Source organism: Aedes albopictus, chromosome 1 (genome assembly GCF_035046485.1).
Source record: "Aedes albopictus strain Foshan chromosome 1, AalbF5, whole genome shotgun sequence".
NCBI lineage: Eukaryota > Metazoa > Arthropoda > Insecta > Diptera > Culicidae > Aedes > Aedes albopictus.
The window spans coordinates 105434408-105450403 of NC_085136.1; the positions used below are offsets into that span (position 1 = coordinate 105434408).

A 15996-nucleotide genomic window follows, 5' to 3' on the forward strand; every position below is an offset into this window, starting at 1 on the left:
AACAGCATGGCGCGCTGGCGCATGAGTGAAAAGAACGACGCCGCTCGCTGTGTGTTCGGCAAGGTGTTCAGTTGAATCAGTTGAATGATTTTTGTAGTCCCGATGATTCTGGGAAGCTCATGATAATTTCGGGACGAGTGTTGGATTTTGGTAGACAGTAACTGAGAGGCTTGGTTAGGCTGTGTTATTATTCCAGTATCCTCTTGGAGGATGAGAAACATCAGAATAAAACTGTTGTTGTCAATACCTGGAGGTTCGCGATGATTTTAATAGTGAGCTGGTGATTCCGGAAGGAACCTTGTTAGCTATAAAGTAACTTTACTCCAGCTTTGAGCGCATAATACAGCACAATCTTCGTCGGTCTTGGACGCTGTTGCTCCTGTTTCCCCGAACATTTAATAATTCTCAGGTCTTTTTCAACCACGTGTAGCCAGCACGTTCGCAGACGTCCATGTAGTCACCGACCATTACCTGGTTCCATGCTGAATATTGTTTTCGTTATTATTCTTTCTTTTGACATTCGCACTACGTGCGCAGCCCACTGAAGTCTGCCGTAATTTATTCGTTTCTCAATACTCCGTTTTGATGAAGTAGGTTGATCTTGATCGAAGTTGCTGCTTCCTGCTCTAACTCATTCGTCAAACAAATAGGTAAGAGCAGGATGTAGCATCTTCGATCATATTCAATCTATCTCATTAAACATGATTAATATTCGCAGCATTTTGTGCTCTGTCTCTACTCGGGACCTTGTAGTTTTGGTCAAGTTTCAAAAGCAACTAAGCAATGCTCATTTAGGATTTCGGAATGAAATTAAGATTTTGGGAGTACTTCGAGAAACTCGAAGTGGAAAATTACTGATTTTGGTTGTATTGAATGAAGTGCTTGCAGAAATTTCTCGATTTCTTTCAGAAGAATTTGTGCAGATCATAGTCTGAGAGTGTTTACCAAACTTATTTATGAGCTGCTCTGCGAACATTGGTTTAGACCTCGCTCAAGTATTCACAGTCGCAATTGAGGTAGCTAATGGTTGGAAATTTCTGTAGGGGATCTTTCAGTAATTCTAACAGGAGTTCTTTTAACGATTTCTCCAGCAGTTTCTTCGAGAATTCATCCAAGAATTACTTAGGAATTTTTGTAAGGGGTTTTAACAGGTTCCACAAAGAATTATTCCGTGAGTTCATTTGAAGTTTAGTCAGGATTTCTTTTCTAAGAACATTTTTCAGGAAAAAAATTTGGATGTTCATCTGTGAATTCTTGTAGAAGGAATTAGGAATTTCTTGCAGAACATTGTTTTTTAAGAGTTTTTAGACAATTTATCCTGAAATCATTTGATAAATTCTCCGAAAGTATCTACAAAAATTCAATTAGGGATAATTTTATTAGCTTCTTTGGAGGAATTCCCACAGGAGTTTCTCCGGAAATTCTTTCAGGGATTCCTCCAAAAGATAGCTCCAGGAATTCCCTCAGAGATACGTCTACAATAACTTCGGAGATTGTTCCAGATTTCCTCCAGAGATTCCTCCAGAAACTTCTCCAGAGATGCCTCTAGGGATTCCTCCAAGAATTTCTCAAAGGACTCCAAAGGACCAGCACTTTCTCTAGGGATCACTACAGGAATTCCTGAAGAATTTTCTCCAGGAATTACTGCAAAATTTTCTCCAGAAATACGTTTAGGGATTCCTCCAGAATTCCACTGAAAGCTTCCGCCGGAATGCCTCTAGAGATTCCTCCGAAAATTTCTCCAGGGATTCAATGAGTTTTTTTTTATCCAGGGCTTAGTCCAGGAATTCCTGCAGAATTTCCTCCAGAAATTCCTGCAAAACTTCCTCCAGGAATTCCTCCAGGATTCCCTTAAAGATTCCTTCAGGAAATTCTCTAGGAATTCCGCAGAGGATTCCTCCAGCAATTTCTTTAGGGATTACTACATGGATTCTTTCACGGATTCCTCTAGGAGTTTCAGCAAAATTTCGTGCAGGAATTCTTCTAGGGATTTCTCCAGAATTCCCCTTAAAGTTCCTCCAGGAATGCCTCTAGGAATCCGCCAGAAATTCTTCCAGGAACTCCTCCAGGAATTCCTTAAAGGATTCCTCCAGAAACTTCGTAAGTGATATATCCAGGAATACCTGTATGAATTTTTCAGAAATTTCTCTAAGGACTTCTTCAAGGATTGACCCAGAAATTCAACAGTATTTTTTCAGCAATTCCTGCATCAATTTCTCTAATGATGCCTCCAGGTATTCCTCCAGGGATTGCTCCAGAGATTTAGTCAGTAATTGATGCAGGCATTTTTAAAGTAATTCCTTTTAAAATATCTCTAGGAATTCTTCCAGGGATTACTTCAGGAATTCGCTCAGAAATTCCTCCGATGATTTCTTTAAGAATTTCTCTAAAAAAATCTCCAGGAATTCTTGGATTGCTTAAGGAGTTCCTCCAGAATTTCCTCCAGAAATTTATCCAGGGATTCCTCCGGGAATTCCTCCAGGGATTCCTACGAAAATTCTTCCTCCAGGGATTTTATCAGGAATACCTTCAAGAGATTCCTTCACTAGTATTCCATGGATTCCACAAAGCAACCTCCAGGAAATGCTTCAGGGATTTCTTCAGCAATTCCTTTAGAGATTTTCCAGGAATTTCATCAGAGATTTCCCCAGGATTTCCTTCAGGGATTCTATCAGAAACTCTCCCAAGGATTTCTCCAGGTTTTTTTTTAAGTTTCCTCCAGAAATTGCTTCAGTAATTTCTCAAAGACTTCAAAATTTCTTACATTTTGTTCAGGAGTTCCTCCAGAGATTTTTCCACGAGCTGCTCCAGAGATTACTTCAGCTTTTTACCAACAGAATTTATTCTAAGAATTTTTTCAGAGATTCCTTTAGGAACTTGTCCGGAGTTTCCTACAGGAATACCTCAGAGAACTTCTCCTGGGATTCCTCCAGAAATTCCCTCAAAGTTTCCTTTACAAATTCCTCCAGTAATTTCTTCAAGAATTCCTTCAGGAATTTCTCCAGAAAGTGCTTCAGAGGTTTCTCCAAGTTTCCTCCCTAGATTCCTTGATTCATACCTTTAGAGGTTTCTCCAGTAATTCGTCCAGAGATTTCCTCACGAGTTTTTCGAATAATTCGTGCAAGGATTCCTCCAGAAATTCCACCAAGGATGCCTCCTGAGATTCCTTTAGGAATTCCTACAGGAATTCCAAAGTTTCCTCCACAAATTCTCCCAAGGCTTTCTTCACGAATTCCTCTAGGAATACCACCTGGGTTTCCTCCACCGATTCCTCCATGGATTCTTCTAAGAATTCCCGGGAATTCTCCAGGTATTCCTTCAAGGGTTTCTCCAGGCATTTCCCTAGTGATTACACCAGAAATTCCTACAGGGATTCTTTACATTTTCCTCTAGAGAGTTCTCGAAGAACTCCAAAGGAGCAAGTTCTACAGAAATTGCAACAGGAATTCCTGCAGAAATTTTTCTTGTAATTCCTGCAGAATTTCCTCCAGGAATTCCTGCAGATTTTTTTCCAGGAATTCCTGCAGAAGTTCCTCCAAAAATGCGTCTACGGATTCCTCCAGAAATAGTCTAAAAGCTCTTTCAGGAATGCCTCTAGGAATTCCTCCAAGCATTCCTCTAGCAATTTCTATGGAGATTTCAACATGAATTCCTTCTGATATTCCTCCAAAAGTTCCGGCAGAATTTTGTGCAGGAATTTCTCTAGGGATACTTCCAGAATTTCCCTTAAAGTTCCTCCAGAAATACCTCTAGGGAATCCTCCAGAAATTCATCCAGGGACTCCTCCAGGAATTCCTTCGAGGATTCCTCCAGAAATTTCGTAAGAGATTCCTCCAGGAATACCTGCATGATTTTTTTCGAGAAATTCCCTTCCCAGGAACCCATTGAAAATGTCTCTAAAGGCTCCTGCAAGGATTGCCCTTAATAAACTACTCTGGATTTGGTTGTGCTTATCTTCGTATGGAGCAGTTCAGTGCGATTTTGGAGGCAAAGCGAAAAAGACGCTTCTTTTCATTCGGGCCGGCCGCGTCGTCGTCGTCGCCGATTTGATTGTGCTTATCTTCGTACGGGGCGGTTTAGTGTGATTTGCCCCCAAAGTGAAGAGGCCGCTTTTTTTTTTTCATTCGGACCGGCCGCGTCGTCGTCGTCGTCAATTTGAATGTACACATCGTCGTACCCTTGTATAGTTGTAACGTGTGATTTCGGAGAAGAGGCCAGTTAGTGGAAGATGCTGCAGCACATACGCACTGGACACTTCGAAGGATGTTTATTGGTGAGCTCGTTCCATTTTATCATAATAATTACTGCTAAAGGATGTATAAAATTCTGCTCTGGTTTTTGTGTATTTATCTAACAAATATTGAAAAGTTCGTCACGTCATGTGTCGGCGCTAGTTTCCAATGCAAATTCAGTTGATAATAAATATCTTTCTTTCATTTTTTGCATTTACACAAAAATTTGAATGGTTCGTCATCTTCGGTGTCGACATCTGTAATATTTTAGTCAAAATGAATAAATGTTTTGACTCAAGTAAAGGTTGCATGAATCATCACTTACCAAAGTGAATCCAAATCATGTGACTCTCCCCCTCCCCACTAACAAAAACTCCTTCCCGTGACAGTCGTGGAGAAAATGAGGTGATCTCGGTCTCTAGTAGCAACGTACGTCACACTAACATTCCTTTCCTTCCTCGATGACCGTAAGGACGTGGCCGGCGCCGTTATTGACTAATAAAGTCTGGAATTCTCAAACTGTGCACATTGAGAGCGGTAGTTAATCCCAAGCTCCGTTTGTTGGTTCCTTGTGCAATTTCGATTGTTCTGGTCAATCACGGAGTAGCAACTACGAATTGTACGGTCATCTATGCTCATGCTCATGATGCTTCGAGGTATTCCTCCAGAGATTGCTCCAGAGATTTTTTCAGTAACTCTTCCAAGCATTCTTCTGAAAATTCCTTAAAAGATTTCTCCAGCAACTCTCCTAGGGATTACTTCAGGAGTTCCCTCAGGAATTCTTTTGACGATTTCTATGGGAATTTCTCTAAGAATTTCTCCAGGAGTTTCTCTTGGGATTTCTAAGGGAATTTCTCCAGAGATTTCTACGGAAATTCCTCCTCCAAGGATCCTTCACTAATTTTTCCATGAATCTCTCAAGGAAATCTTCTAGGAATTCCTCCAGGGATTCAATGAGGAATTTCTCCAATTCATACTTCCACAGTTATCCCTGAAAGAATTCCTGGAGAAATCCCAAGAGAAGTTCTTTGAGTTATCCCTGGAGGAAACTCTGGAGGAGTTCCTTGAGGACTCTTTGAAGGAATTCCTGGAAGAATCTCTTCTGGAGGAATAACCGAAGTAATCTAGTAATCTCTAAAGCACTTTCTGGAAGAATCCCTGGAAAAACTCCTGAAGCAAACTCAGAAGGAATGCCTGAAAATTTTCCTGGAAAAATATTAGAAGGACGAATCTATGGAGAAATGTTTGGAAGAATCCCTGAAAAAAAAAATCCCTGGTGAAATTCCTAGAAGAGCCTCTGGCAAAACAGATAACATAATTCCTAGAGGATTTTTTTTGGGAATCTTTGGAAGAATGCGTGGAAGAACATCTGTAATTCCAGGGAAAAAAATCCTGAAGTAGACCCTGGGGCTCACTCTACAGGAGTCTCTGGAGGAATTCATGCAGTAATCCCTGTTACAATCCTTGGAGGAATTCTGGAGAAATCCTTGAAGGAAATCTAGAAGCAATCCCTGGATAATTTTTTGGGGGAATCCCTGGAGGAACTTGTGAGGACAAATTTGGAGGAAACCTTGGAAGAATCCCTGGAGTAAAAACAGGAGGAATGTCTAAAAAATATCTCTGAAAGAATTCCTAGAGGAATTCCTGAAGGAATGCCTAGAGGGATCCAGAAGTAATACATGGAGCATTTTTTGAAAGAATACTTGAAGGATTCCATGAAGAAATTCCTAGAAAAATTCCTGATGGAATTCCTAGAGGAATCCCTGGAGGAATCTCTGCAGGAATCCGTGGAGGAATTCATGCAGGAATTCGTGGAGGAATTCTTGAAGGAATCCCAGGTGGAATTTCTGGAGGCATCTAATTTAGGAAATTACTGAAGGAAAACCTGTAGGTAATAACCAAGAAATCCAGGGAGGCAACCTGGAAAAATCCCTGGAGAACCTTCTAGAGGAAACCCTGAAGGAATTCTTGGACAAATTCCTGGGGGAATTTGTGAAGAAAATTTTGGAGGAAAATTCTAAAGAATCCCTGTAGGAATTTATGGTGTTATCACTGGAGAAAAGCCTGGAGAAATCCTGGAAGGAATGCCTTGAGAATTCCCTGACGGAATTCTTAGAAGAATCCATGGTGGAATCTGTGGATGAAACTCTGTAGGTATTCCTGGAGGAATTCGAGAAAAAAGCCTTTGGAGAATTTGTGGAGGAAACTTTGGAATTCCTGTAGGAATTCCTGGAGGAATCCCTGAAGGATTCTCAGGAGGCATCCCTGGTGGGATTTCTGGAGGAATCTGTGGACAAATTATTCGGAAAACTCGTGAGGAAATCTCTGGACGAATTACTGGAGAAACCCCTGAAGGAATGAATCAAGGCATCCAGGGAGGAAACATGGAGAAATCTCTGGAGCACTTTCTGGAGGAATCCCTGAAGGAATTCTTGAAGAAATTACTGGAGGAATTTGTAAAGGAAACGTTGGAGGAATTTCTGGAGGAATCCCAGGAGAAGTTCTCTGAGGTATTCCTGGAGGAAATTTCGAAGAAGTTCCTAAAGGAATTTCTGAAAGAATTCCTAGAATAATTTCTGTTGATAAATTGTAAAGTTATCACTGGTGCAGCTCCTGGAAGAATCTCTAGAGGAACTCCTGAACGAAATTTTGAAGGAGTTCCTGTAGAAAGTCTTGGAGAAATAACTGAAGGAATTTCTGGAGGAAATTTTAGAAAAATCCCTGGAGAAGTCTTTGGAAGAGTTTCCGATAGAATTTCTCCAGGGAATTCCTGGGGAAATCCCTGAAGAATTTCCTGGAGGAATCTCTAATGGAATTCCTGAAGGAATCTCTAATGGAATTGCTGAAGTAATCCCAGGTGGAATTTCTTAAGAAATCCCAGGAGAAGTTTCAGGAGGATTCAAGGAATTCGTGGAGGAATCACTGGAGGATTTTCTAGAGGAATCACTGGAGGAAACCTAAGAATTATCCTTGGAAAAATTTAAAAAGAAATTTCTGGGAAAATTTCTGAAGCAATCATTAAGGAAAATTCCGGAGAATTTTTTGGAAGAATCCCTTGAGAAATCCCTGGAACAATCCTTGGAGAAATCCCTGGAGAAATACTTGGAACAAAAATCTGGAAGATTTCCTTCAGGAATTTGTTAAAAAAGCGCTAGTGGATTTTCTGAAGGAATTCTTGAAAAAAACTTTGAAAAATTTATACAAATAGCTACTTGTAGGATTTTTATTCGAAAAAATTTATAAAAGTGTCTCTGAAAATATCTACAAAAGTTCAATTGGGAATAACTTCATAAGCATCTTTGGAAACTCCTGCAGGAGTTCCTCCGGAAATTTCTCCAGAGATTCCTCCAGAAATTCCTCCAAAGATTGCTTCAAGAATTCTTCCAGAGTAAATCTCTGGATTCCTCCAAAATTCCTCCAAGAATTCTGACAGCCAATTCTACAGGGATTCCTCTAGGAGCTTCTCCTGAAATTCCTCTATAAAATCCTCCAGTGATTCCTCCACGAATTCCTCCACGAATTCCTCGAATCCTTCAGAAACTTCTCCTGGGATTTCTTCAGAAATTCCACCTGGGATTACATCAGCAAATCCATTAGAGATTCCTTAAGGAATTCCTCCACGGAATCCTTCAGCAATTCCTTTAGAGATTCCTCCAGGAATTTCTTCAGGGGTTTCCCCAGGAATTCCCTGAAGAAATTCTATCGGAAACTCTTCCAAAGACTTCTCCAGGGATTTTTCTAAAATTTCCTCCAGAAATTCCTTCAGTTATTTCTCCAAGACTTTCTACAGGAACTCCTTCAAAATTTCGTTCAGGAGTTCCTCTAGAGATTCTTCCAGGAGCTGCACCAGTGATAACTTTACAATTTATCAACAGAAATTATTCTAGGAATTCTTTCAGAAATTCCTTTAGGAACTTCTTCGAAATTTCCTCCAGGAATACCTCAGAGAACTTCTCCTGGGATTCCTCCAGAAATTCCTCCAACGTTTCCTTTACAAATTCCTCCAGTAATTTCTTCAAGAATTCCTTCAGGGATTCCTCCAGAAAGTGCTCCAGAGATTTCTCCATGTTTCCTCCCTGGATGCCTTGATTCATTCCTTCAGGGGTTTCTCCAGTAATTCGTCCAGAGATTTCCTCACGAGTTTTCCGAATAATTTGTCCACAGATTCCTCCAGAAATCCCACCAGGGATGCCTCCTGAGAATCCTTCAGGGATTCCTCCAGGAATTCCTACAGGAATTCCAAAGTTTCCTCTACAAATTCTCCAAAGGCTTTTTTCTCGAATTCCTCCAGGAATACCTACAGAGTTTCATCCACAGATTCCACCATGGATTCTTCTAAGAATTCCGTCAGGGAATTCTCAAGGCATTCCTTCCAGGATTTCTCCAGGCTTTTCTCCAGTGATAACACCATAAATTCCTACAGGGATTCTTTAGAATTTTCCTCCAAAATTTTCTTCACAAATTCCCCCAGGAATTTGTCCAAGAATTCCTTCAGGGTTTCCTCTAGAAGGTTCTCCAGGGATTTTTCCAGGTTGCCTCCCTGGATTTCTTGGTTATTACCTACAGGTTTTCCTTCAGTAATTTCCTAAATTAGATGCCTCCAGAAATTCCACCTGGGATTCCTTCAAGAATTCCTCCACGAATTCCTGCATGAATTCCTCCACGGATTCCTGCAGAGATTCCTCCAGGGATTCCTCTAGGAATTCCATCAGGAATTTTTCTAGGAATTTCTTCATGGAATCCTCCAAGTATTCTTTCAAAAAATGCTCCATGTATTACTTCTGGATCCCTCTAGGCATTCCTTCAGGAATTCCTCTAGGAATTCTTTCAGAGATATTTTTTAGACATTCCTCCTGTTTTTACTCCAGGGATTCTTCCAAGGTTTCCTCCAAATTTGTCCTCACAAGTTCCTCCAGGGATTCCCCCAAAAAATTATCCAGGGATTGCTTCTAGATTTCCTTCAAGGATTTCTCCAGAATTCCTCCAAGGATTGTAACAGGGATTACTGCATGAATTCCTCCAGAGACTCCTGTAGAGTGAGCCCCAGGGTCTACTTCAGGATTTTTTTCCCTGGAATTACAGATGTTCTTCCACGCATTCTTCCAAAGATTCCCAAAAAAAATCCTCTAGGAATTATGTTATCTGTTTTGCCAGAGGCTCTTCTAGGAATTTCACCAGGGATTTTTTTTTCAGGGATTCTTCCAAACATTTCTCCATAGATTCGTCCTTCTAATATTTTTCCAGGAAAATTTTCAGGCATTCCTTCTGAGTTTGCTTCAGGAGTTTTTCCAGGGATTCTTCCAGAAAGTGCTTTAGAGATTACTAGATTACTTCGGTTATTCCTCCAGAAGAGATTCTTCCAGGAATTCCTTCAAAGAGTCCTCAAGGAACTCCTCCAGAGTTTCCTCCAGGGATAACTCAAAGAACTTCTCTTGGGATTTCTCCAGGAATTCTTTCAGGGATAACTGTGGAAGTATGAATTGGAGAAATTCCTCATTGAATCCCTGGAGGAATTCCTAGAAGATTTCCTTGAGAGATTCATGGAAAAATTAGTGAAGGATCCTTGGAGGAGGAATTTCCGTAGAAATCTCTGGAGAAATTCCCTTAGAAATCCCAAGAGAAACTCCTGGAGAAATTCTTAGAGAAATTCCCATAGAAATCGTCAAAAGAATTCCTGAGGGAACTCCTGAAGTAATCCCTAGGAGAGTTGCTGGAGAAATCTTTTAAGGAATTTTCAGAAGAATGCTTGGAAGAGTTACTGACAAAATCTCTGGAGCAATCTCTGGAGGAATACCTCGAAGCATCATGAGCATGAGCATAGATGACCGTACAATTCGTAGTTGCTACTCCGTGATTGACCAGAACAATCGAAATTGCACAAGGAACCAACAAACGGAGCTTGGGATTAACTACCGCTCTCAATGTGCACAGTTTGAGAATTCCAGACTTTATTAGTCAATAACGGCGCCGGCCACGTCCTTACGGTCATCGAGGAAGGAAAGGAATGTTAGTGTGACGTACGTTGCTACTAGAGACCGAGATCACCTCATTTTCTCCACGACTGTCACGGGAAGGAGTTTTTGTTAGTGGGGAGGGGGAGAGTCACATGATTTGGATTCACTTTGGTAAGTGATGATTCATGCAACCTTTACTTGAGTCAAAACATTTATTCATTTTGACTAAAATATTACAGATGTCGACACCGAAGATGACGAACCATTCAAATTTTTGTGTAAATGCAAAAAATGAAAGAAAGATATTTATTATCAACTGAATTTGCATTGGAAACTAGCGCCGACACATGACGTGACGAACTTTTCAATATTTGTTAGATAAATACACAAAAACCAGAGCAGAATTTTATACATCCTTTAGCAGTAATTATTATGATAAAATGGAACGAGCTCACCAATAAACATCCTTCGAAGTGTCCAGTGCGTATGTGCTGCAGCATCTTCCACTAACTGGCCTCTTCTCCGAAATCACACGTTACAACTATACAAGGGTACGACGATGTGTACATTCAAATTGACGACGACGACGACGCGGCCGGTCCGAATGAAAAAAAAAAAGCGGCCTCTTCACTTTGGGGGCAAATCACACTAAACCGCCCCGTACGAAGATAAGCACAATCAAATCGGCGACGACGACGACGCGGCCGGCCCGAATGAAAAGAAGCGTCTTTTTCGCTTTGCCTCCAAAATCGCACTGAACTGCTCCATACGAAGATAAGCACAACCAAATCCAGAGTAGTTTATTAAGGGCAATCCTTGCAGGAGCCTTTAGAGACATTTTCAATGGGTTCCTGGGAAGGGAATTTCTCGAAAAAAATCATGCAGGTATTCCTGGAGGAATCTCTTACGAAATTTCTGGAGGAATCCTCGAAGGAATTCCTGGAGGAGTCCCTGGATGAATTTCTGGAGGATTCCCTAGAGGTATTTCTGGAGGAACTTTAAGGGAAATTCTGGAAGTATCCCTAGAGAAATTCCTGCACAAAATTCTGCCGGAACTTTTGGAGGAATATCAGAAGGAATTCATGTTGAAATCTCCATAGAAATTGCTAGAGGAATGCTTGGAGGAATTCCTAGAGGCATTCCTGAAAGAGCTTTTAGACTATTTCTGGAGGAATCCGTAGACGCATTTTTGGAGGAACTTCTGCAGGAATTCCTGGAAAAAAATCTGCAGGAATTCCTGGAGGAAATTCTGCAGGAATTACAAGAAAAATTTCTGCAGGAATTCCTGTTGCAATTTCTGTAGAACTTGCTCCTTTGGAGTTCTTCGAGAACTCTCTAGAGGAAAATGTAAAGAATCCCTGTAGGAATTTCTGGTGTAATCACTAGGGAAATGCCTGGAGAAACCCTTGAAGGAATACCTGGAGAATTCCCGGGAATTCTTAGAAGAATCCATGGAGGAATCGGTGGAGGAAACCCAGGTGGTATTCCTAGAGGAATTCGTGAAGAAAGCCTTGGGAGAATTTGTGGAGGAAACTTTGGAATTCCTGTAGGAATTCCTAAAGGAATCTCAGGAGGCATCCTTGGTGGAATTTCTGGAGGAATCCTTGCACGAATTATTCGAAAAACTCGTGAGGAAATCTCTGGACGAATTACTGGAGAAACCTCTAAAGGTATGAATCAAGGAATCTAGGGAGGAAACTTGGAGAAACCTCTGAAGCACTTTCTGGAGAAATTCCTGAAGGAATTCTTGAAGAAATTACTGGAGGAATTTGTAAAGGAAACTTTGAGGGAATTTCTGGAGGAATCCCAGGAGAAGTTCTCTGAGGTATTCCTGTAGGAAACTCCGGACAAGTTCCTAAAGGAATCTCTGAAAAAATTCTTAGAATAAATTCTGTTGGTAAAAAGCTGAAGTAATCTCTGGAGCAGCTCGTGGAAAAATCTCTGGAGGAACTCCTGAACAAAATGTAAGAAATTTTGAAGTCTTTGAGAAATTACTGAAGCAATTTCTGGAGGAAACTTAAAAAAAAACCTGGAGAAATCCTTGGGAGAGTTTCTGATAGAATCCCTGAAGGAAATCCTGGGGAAATCTCTGATGAAATTCCTGGAAAATCTCTAAAGGAATTGCTGAAGAAATCCCTGAAGCATTTCCTGGAGGTTGCTTTGTGGAATCCATGGAATACTAGTGAAGGAATCTCTTGAAGGTATTCCTGATAAAATCCCTGGAGGAAGAATTTTCGTAGGAATCCCTGGAGGAATTCCCGGAGGAATCCCTGGATAAATTTCTGGAGGAAATTCTGGAGGAACTCCTTAAGCAATCCAAGAATTCCTGGAGATTTTTTTAGAGAAATTCTTAAAGAAATCATCGGAGGAATTTCTGAGCGAATTCCTGAAGTAATCCCTGGAAGAATTCCTAGAGATATTTTAAAAGGAATTACTTTAAAAATGCCTGCATCAATTACTGACTAAATCTCTGGAGCAATCCCTGGAGGAATACCTGGAGGCATCATTAGAGAAATTGATGCAGGAATTGCTGAAAAAATACTGTTGAATTTCTGGGTCAATCCTTGAAGAAGTCCTTAGAGAAATTTCTGAAAAATTCATACAGGTATTCCTGGATATATCACTTACGAAGTTTCTGGAGGAATCCTTTAAGGAATTCCTGGAGGAGTTCCTGGAAGAATTTCTGGCGGATTCCTAGAGGCATTCCTGGAGGAACTTTAAGGGGAATTCTGGAGAAATCCCTAGAAGAATTCCTGCACGAAATTTTGCTGAAACTCCTAGAGGAATCCGTGAAAGAATCCATGTAGTAATCCCTAAAGAAATTGCTGGAGGAATCCTCTGCGGAATTCCTAGAGAATTTCCTGAAGGAATCTTTAAGGGAATCCTGGAGGAATTCCTGGAGGAAGTTTTGCAGGAATTTCTGGAGGAAATTCTGCAGGAATTCCTGGACTAAGCCCTGGATAAAAAAAAACTCATTGAATCCCTGGAGAAATTTTCGGAGGAATCTCTAGAGGCATTCCGGCGGAAGCTTTCAGTGGAATTCTGGAGGAATCCCTAAACGTATTTCTGGAGAAAATTTTGCAGTAATTCCTGGAGAAAATTCTTCAGGAATTCCTGTAGTGATCCCTAGAGAAAGTGCTGGTCCTTTGGAGTCCTTTGAGAAATTCTTGGAGGAATCCCTAGAGGCATCTCTGGAGAAGTTTCTGGAGGAATCTCTGGAGGAAATCTGGAACAATCTCCGAAGTTATTGTAGACGTATCTCTGAGGGAATTCCTGGAGCTATCTTTTGGAGGAATCCCTGAAAGAATTTCCGGAGAAACTCCTGTGGGAATTCCTCCAAAGAAGCTAATAAAATTATCCCTAATTGAATTTTTGTAGATACTTTCGGAGAATTTATCAAATGATTTCAGGATAAATTGTCTAAAAACTCTTAAAAAACAATGTTCTGCAAGAAATTCCTAATTCCTTCTACAAGAATTCACAGATGAACATCCAAATTTTTTTCCTGAAAAATGTTCTTAGAAAAGAAATCCTGACTAAACTTCAAATGAACTCACGGAATAATTCTTTGTGGAACCTGTTAAAACCCCTTACAAAAATTCCTAAGTAATTCTTGGATGAATTCTCGAAGAAACTGCTGGAGAAATCGTTAAAAGAACTCCTGTTAGAATTACTGAAAGATCCCCTACAGAAATTTCCAACCATTAGCTACCTCAATTGCGACTGTGAATACTTGAGCGAGGTCTAAACCAATGTTCGCAGAGCAGCTCATAAATAAGTTTGGTAAACACTCTCAGACTATGATCTGCACAAATTCTTCTGAAAGAAATCGAGAAATTTCTGCAAGCACTTCATTCAATACAACCAAAATCAGTAATTTTCCACTTCGAGTTTCTCGAAGTACTCCCAAAATCTTAATTTCATTCCGAAATCCTAAATGAGCATTGCTTAGTTGCTTTTGAAACTTGACCAAAACTACAAGGTCCCGAGTAGAGACAGAGCACAAAATGCTGCGAATATTAATCATGTTTAATGAGATAGATTGAATATGATCGAAGATGCTACATCCTGCTCTTACCTATTTGTTTGACGAATGAGTTAGAGCAGGAAGCAGCAACTTCGATCAAGATCAACCTACTTCATCAAAACGGAGTATTGAGAAACGAATAAATTACGGCAGACTTCAGTGGGCTGCGCACGTAGTGCGAATGTCAAAAGAAAGAATAATAACGAAAACAATATTCAGCATGGAACCAGGTAATGGTCGGTGACTACATGGACGTCTGCGAACGTGCTGGCTACACGTGGTTGAAAAAGACCTGAGAATTATTAAATGTTCGGGGAAACAGGAGCAACAGCGTCCAAGACCGACGAAGATTGTGCTGTATTATGCGCTCAAAGCTGGAGTAAAGTTACTTTATAGCTAACAAGGTTCCTTCCGGAATCACCAGCTCACTATTAAAATCATCGCGAACCTCCAGGTATTGACAACAACAGTTTTATTCTGATGTTTCTCATCCTCCAAGAGGATACTGGAATAATAACACAGCCTAACCAAGCCTCTCAGTTACTGTCTACCAAAATCCAACACTCGTCCCGAAATTATCATGAGCTTCCCAGAATCATCGGGACTACAAAAATCATTCAACTGATTCAACTGAACACCTTGCCGAACACACAGCGAGCGGCGTCGTTCTTTTCACTCATGCGCCAGCGCGCCATGCTGTTGTTGTTCGGCGCGGGGAATCAAGTAGCCGTGTGCGCGAAGTAAAACATGACGCTAGTTTCGCTGTCACAGTGGGGTCAAGAGAGCTAAATTCTAATGCACTTGCTGAAGCAAATTTATGATGCAAAACTGTGCATTCAAATCAAAATTGCAGAGAAATGACAAGAGTTAGGAGTTTGATGTCAAAGAACGAATTGTAGGGCATTTCAAGGCGCTCAACTTTGTCTAAGGAAAAAAATAAGTTAATTACGCATTTTTTAGAGTAAATCGACAAAAACAGTTAAAAATTCACTTACTTTTCACTTATTTGCTCTTAAAAAGTGTGTAAGTAACAAAAACTTGCATGTTCGAAGAAGACGTTCAATAGCAAATTTCATAATCTTTCAAACGGTGCTGAGAGATCTTGAATAAGTTAAACCGTTTTCATGTTATTTTCGTTTTATTAAAAGCATTGTCAAAATCGTGAAAAGTTCAATAACTCCGTAATGGTTGAGATTTGACCATATGCGTAGAACAATTTTTTTCATCAAATATCATCCTTAATCACCCCCTGAAATATTCTGGGTAAGGAACCCAACACCCTGTATGTAGGTATTTTCTGACTTGCATTCGCCTGTTTCTGATGGGGATTTTTTTATTACTATGCGGATTTCTCAGATAACAATTTGATGCTGAATAATCGTTTTTCTAACCATTTTAAAACAGCCTTCATTTGAACAAAAGCTGAGTACAGTACAATCCTTTATTCCCTAAACATCTAATTTTGGTGATTTTATCCAACCTTAAGCTGGTTTGAGGTCATTGAAAGGCTGATTTAAGGCTTAATATGCGCTTAGTCAGTAATCGATTAAATTTATTGAATTTGGTTAAAAATTAAAAAAAAATATTTAAAAAAAAATTTTCATTATTTGCAGCTTTCCATTTGCAGAAGAGAAGCTTCGGAATGTATAAATTAATCTATGGGAAAACTGGGAATTGAACTCGGAACTCCTGATTTATAGGCACTCACCTTATCACCTACACCACACACAAATGTATACATATCCTCGAAAACGAGAGCAATACTTGTTGTATCTGAATAATC

The 15996-nt window shown here is 40.2% G+C and overlaps 1 protein-coding gene and 2 long non-coding RNA genes across 4 annotated transcripts in view; 1 reads left to right on the top strand and 2 right to left on the bottom strand.

Annotated features, from left to right (window-relative positions):
- LOC109397657 (uncharacterized) overlaps positions 1 to 15996 on the bottom strand; it is a 386176-nt gene that overhangs the window by 82199 nt on the left and 287981 nt on the right. The gene's annotated exons all lie outside the window — the stretch shown is intronic.
- LOC134285447 (uncharacterized) lies at positions 4252 to 4870 on the bottom strand. Its single transcript, XR_009996380.1, has 2 exons — positions 4558 to 4870; positions 4252 to 4489 (listed from the first exon to the last, which is right to left on the bottom strand). It is a non-coding gene; the product is annotated as an uncharacterized LOC134285447 (long non-coding RNA).
- On the top strand, positions 8615 to 10663 carry LOC134285448 (uncharacterized). The gene is made up of 2 exons (XR_009996382.1): positions 8615 to 10357; positions 10426 to 10663. It is a non-coding gene; the product is annotated as an uncharacterized LOC134285448 (long non-coding RNA).